General features: G+C 32.8%; 1 long non-coding RNA gene across 2 annotated transcripts; it reads right to left on the minus strand.

Annotated features, from left to right (window-relative positions):
• Positions 1 to 236: 236 nt before the first annotated feature.
• Positions 237 to 4,552, minus strand: LOC143065216 (uncharacterized). 2 transcript variants are annotated; one of them, XR_012975422.1, is made up of 3 exons: positions 4,484 to 4,552; positions 1,914 to 2,125; positions 237 to 540 (listed from the first exon to the last, which is right to left on the minus strand). It is a non-coding gene; the product is annotated as an uncharacterized LOC143065216 (long non-coding RNA). The 2 variants fall into 2 exon arrangements; XR_012975421.1 differs by lacking the exon at positions 4,484 to 4,552 and adding an exon at positions 4,250 to 4,477.
• Positions 4,553 to 6,474: the final 1,922 nt, after the last annotated feature.

The raw sequence follows: 6,474 nt of genomic DNA on the forward strand, positions 1-6,474 counted from the left end.
TAAGGCTGAACATACTAGTACTGTAAATTCAGAAATTATTGCGTGCATTTATTATTGGATTTTTGTCATTTAAGACTAATATGAGATTTTAATTTTTTACGATTTTGAGATCAGTTTAATTCATATTAAAATATTTCTAAATGGGAGTTTAAATTATTGCGTTTACATCTGTGTTGCAATTTTTCCAAATATAAAGTTTATATTTGGAAAAATTGCAACACAGATGTAAAACCCTCACAATAATTCTTGAATTTACAGTAGCTATTTAAGTAAATCTATTTTTTTCACAATATCCCTCCACACAAAACATTAATAGTTTCTTATCATCCAGCATTGTGTGATCTTTTAGTCCACTTTTTGGTCATTCAGCGCACAGAACATTGACATTATTGTGGTTTCAATATCTTTGGTATTTAAAAGAACTTCAAATCATTGACTGAGTGATGAAAATAATAGCTGATCCAACTTTTGTCTTTGAATTTATTCTGGTCTTGTTTCTATGTTTTCTCCATTTATTCTAGATGATGAATTTCAATCCTTCTGAAAAAGAACCAATAAAATCTGAAGTATTATATAAAATTATTTGCATACATGTAGCAATAATATGATTTTTAATAAAAATAGCTATGCGGTATGGATTTTACTGATTGTTAAAGGTTGTCCAATGTCATCAGTTGCTAACCTCTTACATCCTTTGGTCTCTGATGGAGAGTTGCAGTGGCGGATCCAGAAATTTTCATAAGTGGGGGCCCACTGACTGACCTAAGAGGGGGCCCGCTCGAGTCACGCTTCAGTGATTCCCTATATAAGCAACCAATTTTTTTCCTAAAAAGGGGGGGCCCGGGCCCCCTGGGCCCCCCTCTAAATCCGCCTCTGAGTTGTCAAATTAGCAATATACCACATCTTCCTATTCTAATACTACCGGTATATAATAATCAATTAATTTATTCTGCTTTATAACATTTGGGTATTTTCCTAAGTTATATATATCATATATAAAGTCAATAAAGATCAATGTTAAAACTTTAGGCAGTTATAATAACATATTCCATTATTCACTAGAATTTCAATATATTATACAAAATGCAGACAACAGAAACAATATATCTTTAAGCTTTTGAAGTTCTGACAGAGTTCAATTTGTGTTTTATTTCAATGTAAAATACCTTGAAATCTTCGGACATATTGGAAATTATAACATTGATACAAAAAAAATATATTGTTTTATACTTATTTTTTGTGTTGTTGGCTTGCTGACTCATTTTACAGTTATACATACATCAATAATCTTCTTCTTTATTAAAAGTAAATATGGGATATTTTTTATTTTTATAATCTGAAAACATTATATTTCTATAGAATAACTTATTACCAAGTTCACAAACACCAACGTGTTTGTCAGATACTAATTTTAAGACATGTATAAATGTTCTAGACCATATAAGTATTTGGACCATACGTTTACGGTCCCAAACATATAAGTATACTCTTACAGTCCGACCATATGCATACAATCAGACCATTTGAGTATACCCGGTACTTGTACCGTCTAATACCAGAGCTCAACCAAACATGTATTTTTATTTCTACTGCAATTAAACTTTTTGTATTAATCTATTAAAGATTTCAGTTATGTTGATCTGTAATGTATATTTGTTTCTAATAAACTTAACCAACTTCTTAAAATTGGGCAGATGTACGCGTAGTCTAAATACTCATATGTTCTGGAACATAAACATGATTAACAAGCATTCGACAGGATGTCATGCTAAAATCCCTTAATATTAGTACTAAATTTTGAGTATATATATGTAAATCCACAGGCTACTTACTGAAATTAAAGAGGATACAATTTAGAGGAAGGACTGGACAGATGAATGCACAAACACTATTAAAACAGAGCATAAACTTACCAAAAACAAGATGTTTTACATTTATCCTTCAGAAGCAGGAAAATTGAAAAGGTTTTTTTTCTTTCTCTGCTGTCCATGGTATAAACTTTAAATTCATTCATGCAAAATATGAAAATCTGCAAAAGTAGGACCTTGAACCTCAGCTTATCCACATTTTGACTTTTGAGCTGCATATTTTTTTTTCTTTTCATCTTGCTGACAATCTACATGATCTAAACATAAAAAAATGATAAAAACATAATTCTAGATTAACTTTGTGTTTTTATTTTTGTTGATACAAACAATTTTTCCCAGCTTAAAAGGAAAACATCATCACAAAAAAGGAGGTCATACTAACCTCCTAAATATTTAAACAAACCAAAATAATTACTTGATTAAGATCTTGTCATAAATTAATAGCATTGATACTCTTATTTTTGAAGACCATATATATATATATATGTCTTTTGCATACTTATATTCCTTTGTACAACAGTATGCATATTAAGATTGATTCCGAGGACTTAAATGTTAAATTAGCATGATTAATTTTACAGTTTCTCAGCTCCATGTGTACAATATGAGAGTATCTTGCAATACTGTATATTCTGATATTCAGAACATATTGTGAGGTTTTTATTAATGCAAATGAGAGCTGTATATCATTCTCATTTCTGAGACATATTTATGAGCTGAAGACCAGTGCCAAAATTTCCTCACTGCATTGAAGACCCATAGGTGACCTTCGGTCGTTGTCTGCTCTTTGGTTGTCACTTGTGTTGTTGTCTCTTTGACAAATTCCCAGTTTCTACTTCCCATTTTATAACATGTATGCAGATTTTTCGTAAATTACAATAATCAATCACGCAATTCTGTCCATTATTTATTTGTTATTGAAAATAAGCAAAAATAAATGCACACAAAATTTAACATTGTTAATAAAGGCTTTTTTTAAAATTCAAAACAGTTGCCTACACCGTTAATTTCCTTGTTTGATTTATTTCATATTTTTAAAGCCTTAATAGCTAGGCAGATGGTATGCCTGGATGGATCCAGTCATTTTATAAAGGGGGTTCCCTGTTCCCAACCCAAGATTTAGGAGGGGTGGTTCCAACTATATGTTCCCATTCAAATGCATCGAGTGTCCAAAAAAAAGGAGGGGTTCCAAGTTGAACTTCCAACCCCTAGAATCCTCCCCCTGTGATCCGGAATTTTTTTCACTTAACCACTGGGGATCTCAACCATTTAAAGTTTTTCAAACATGTGAGGGTGGGGGTGACCCCCCATGGACTCTCCCTATATTTCATTTGATGTGTTTATTGTTCCATACAAGAATATATATGGTTTAGGGGTGGGGATCTTGACCGTTTACAAGATAATAGCACATTCTCAAATTGAACGGGACGGGGTGACCCCCAGGGACTTCCTTTTAATTTTAATTGATTTGTTTTATCGTCCCATTCAAGAATATATATGGTGTAGGGGTGGGGATCTGGACCGTTTACAAGATAATAGCACATTCTCAAATTGAACGGGGATGGGTGACCCCCAGGGACTAACCTTTAATTTTAATTGATTTGTTTTATAGTCCCATTCAAGAATATATATTGTTTAGGGGTTGGGATCTAAACCGTTTACAAGATAATAGCACATTCTCAAATTGAATGGGGTGGGGTGACCCCCCAGGGACTTCCCTTTAATTTTAATTGATTCATTTTATTGTCCCATTCAAGAATATATATGGTTTAGGGGTGGGGATCTAAACCGTTTACAAGATAATAGCATATTCTCAAATTGAAGGGGTGGGGATTACCCCTGAGGGACTCACCCTCCCTTCTTTCTTCCCCCCAAAATACCTGATCACCCCCCCCCCCTTTTTCCTCATTTCAATCACCCTGATATGATCTGATAGTTTTATCACTTACAATAGGAATTGGTTTAAATTCCCCCAATTAATTCTAGTCGGTCAAATATATGAATAAATTGATTTAAATTTCATTTTTGATAAAGAAGGAAAAACGTTTTCTATGGTTAATAGAACTTCAGTGGCGGATCCAGGGGGGGGGGGTTCCGGGGGTGCGCACCCCCCCTTTATTTTTGCCGATCAATGCATTTGTATCGGGACATATGTTTTGCACCCCCCTGCACCCCCCCTTTGCCCTGGGTTAGCACCCCCCTTTCGAAAATTCCTGCATCCGCCCCTGAACTTGATAGTTGATAATTTGGGAAGCTTTCAAATTCATAGCATGCCGGTGGTTGTGTTCAAAGTGCTGGGGTTTTTTATCACCCTCGTTGTTTGCGGACTAACGATTTAGGCCTGTGGTGGATAATAGTGTGCGTGCATTAATTTTCTATACCTTCTTAATTAATATTTTCAAATACTGACGGCAAGCGTTGTTATGTATCAGTGTCTTATTTGAGACCAACGTGCTATTTACATGTGCGATCGAAAATGCAGGGGAAGGAAACTTGTCAATTGTGTTTATTTTTAATCCAAAATAAAATAAGCCGCCGTAAAATTAATCTTGGGTAAATTCCTCAAATTGATGCAAGAGGCTTCTTTTTTTTAAACTATATTTTTAATGACTTACACTTTTTACCATTATTCTCTTTCTTTCACTATTCTTTATTCCTTTTTTTCTTTGCCCGTTATTCTCTATATCCGATTATGTGGACTTTCGGTGGTTTATTTTTTTAGTTCTGTGATAAGTCAATATTTCATGCAGGTTCATGAAATAATGGTTTTATGCATATCAGCCAAGATGGGGCGTGGAATTTTAATAAACAATTCAACACCACATGTTATGTGAATTTGATTAAAATCGATGAACATGAATTTGACAGCTAGTGACCCTTTTACAGGTAAAATTCAATTAACAAATTCTGACCTACTGGCATTCAACACCAAATTACCTACTTGCTGTATATTGATAAATGTGATTGTATGTCAATACCTCAACATCGTGAATACGCCATGTGAGGTGTTGGTTATGTGTGCTACGGGGTCACTGGTGGCGCCTTCAAAACAGAAAAAAAAATCCCAGTAAAAAAGTGTGGAATTTTGTTGTTGAAAATTTAAGTTGTAAATTCCTGACATATGTACTTAATTCCGTTCAACTGCTAACATGTAAGTTCGATACGAAAATAGGATAAAAAGCATCCGAAAAATTTGTGATCAGTAATTGAAGAGCAATGGGTAAAAAAAAACTGAAGAAGAAAAGTAAAAGAAAGTCGTTGAATTAATTATTTTACAATTGTCGTTGAATTAATTATTTTACAATTGTTTAAATATATGAGAGAATGTTTTAGGCAAATTGTCTTTATTTACAAATAAATGAATTTAAGTTCAGGAAATGATTTATTCTTCTGGCGGCTTCAAAATTCAAATATTTTTTTATCAATAACTTATACACAAGGAGACATTTTTACTTTTGACAGCATGAACCGCAGTTAATTAGCAAACACAAATTAAGACACAAAATCGTTTACAAATAAATTTTATAGAAGGAACAAAAGGGGGGGGGGGGTAATACGCTCACATACTTCTAAAAAGATTTGCATATGAAAGCTGTCTAAAGATCATTTTAAATTATTTCAGGAGTTTTGAAAAAAGAATATATATATACAGTTTAATTTTCGACGTCTATACTGTTACAAAAAAGGTGATTCTTTTTAAAGATTTGGTACTTCAGTTTCGACTCGAAATTTCTTTTTGAATTGTTAGATGGCAAACTATTTAGGATAAGATTGTATCTGTTCTCTAAGTATTTATGGTGATATTGGCGACGAGTTTCATTATATTATAGCAAGAGCTTGTACAAATTTTTTATTAAAGAATTTCAGCAATATAAATAAACGAAAGTATGCAAATAATTATTAAGATCTCCAAGCGGGCCAAATTGTACATCGAAAAAGATCTATATTTCTTAACGTTTTTAAATGATATAACTTGAATAGAAAATTTCCCAACTATGTGAAGATTTTTTATATTTCTAAACGTCTTCGATTATTACATACCAAAGAAAAATTTATTTAGCATATTCATATAATTTTATATTTTTTTCCAAGTAAACTTTTTTTTGTAAAGTTTACTTCTATGTGTTTATAACCATCAACAGAGACACATTCTTTGCCATCACCAATCAGTCCTAATCATTAAAGATCAATTGACAAAATTCAAATGATGATTGGTATTGAAAATGATCATCGGTCATCCGTGACGTATTCTAAAATCCTAAATAACGGCGCATGTCGATAGATAGATAGTTTAATAATTATCGTCTCGCCATTTAAATTTCACCAAGGGCACGGTGGGTATGGTTGTCCTGCGAGAGAACGTACTGTGCTGGTGATTTGGTCCTGACGGGTGCTGGTGATCAATGAAAAAATGTAAACAAAGACGAAAATAATGATTTTTGACGTTTTCACTCATAAAAAATGGAAGAAAACAGTTGAGATTTTTCAATTTTGTTTCTTATGGGTTCATATGTAAACCATTAAAAAGTTGACCCTCTAAACTTTTTCAGTAAGCGTAACACAGAAATGCTCATTTTCAGAAAATCTCGAACTGAAAAAATAAAAC

This window comes from Mytilus galloprovincialis, chromosome 2 (genome assembly GCF_965363235.1).
Source record: "Mytilus galloprovincialis chromosome 2, xbMytGall1.hap1.1, whole genome shotgun sequence".
Lineage (NCBI taxonomy): Eukaryota > Metazoa > Mollusca > Bivalvia > Mytilida > Mytilidae > Mytilus > Mytilus galloprovincialis.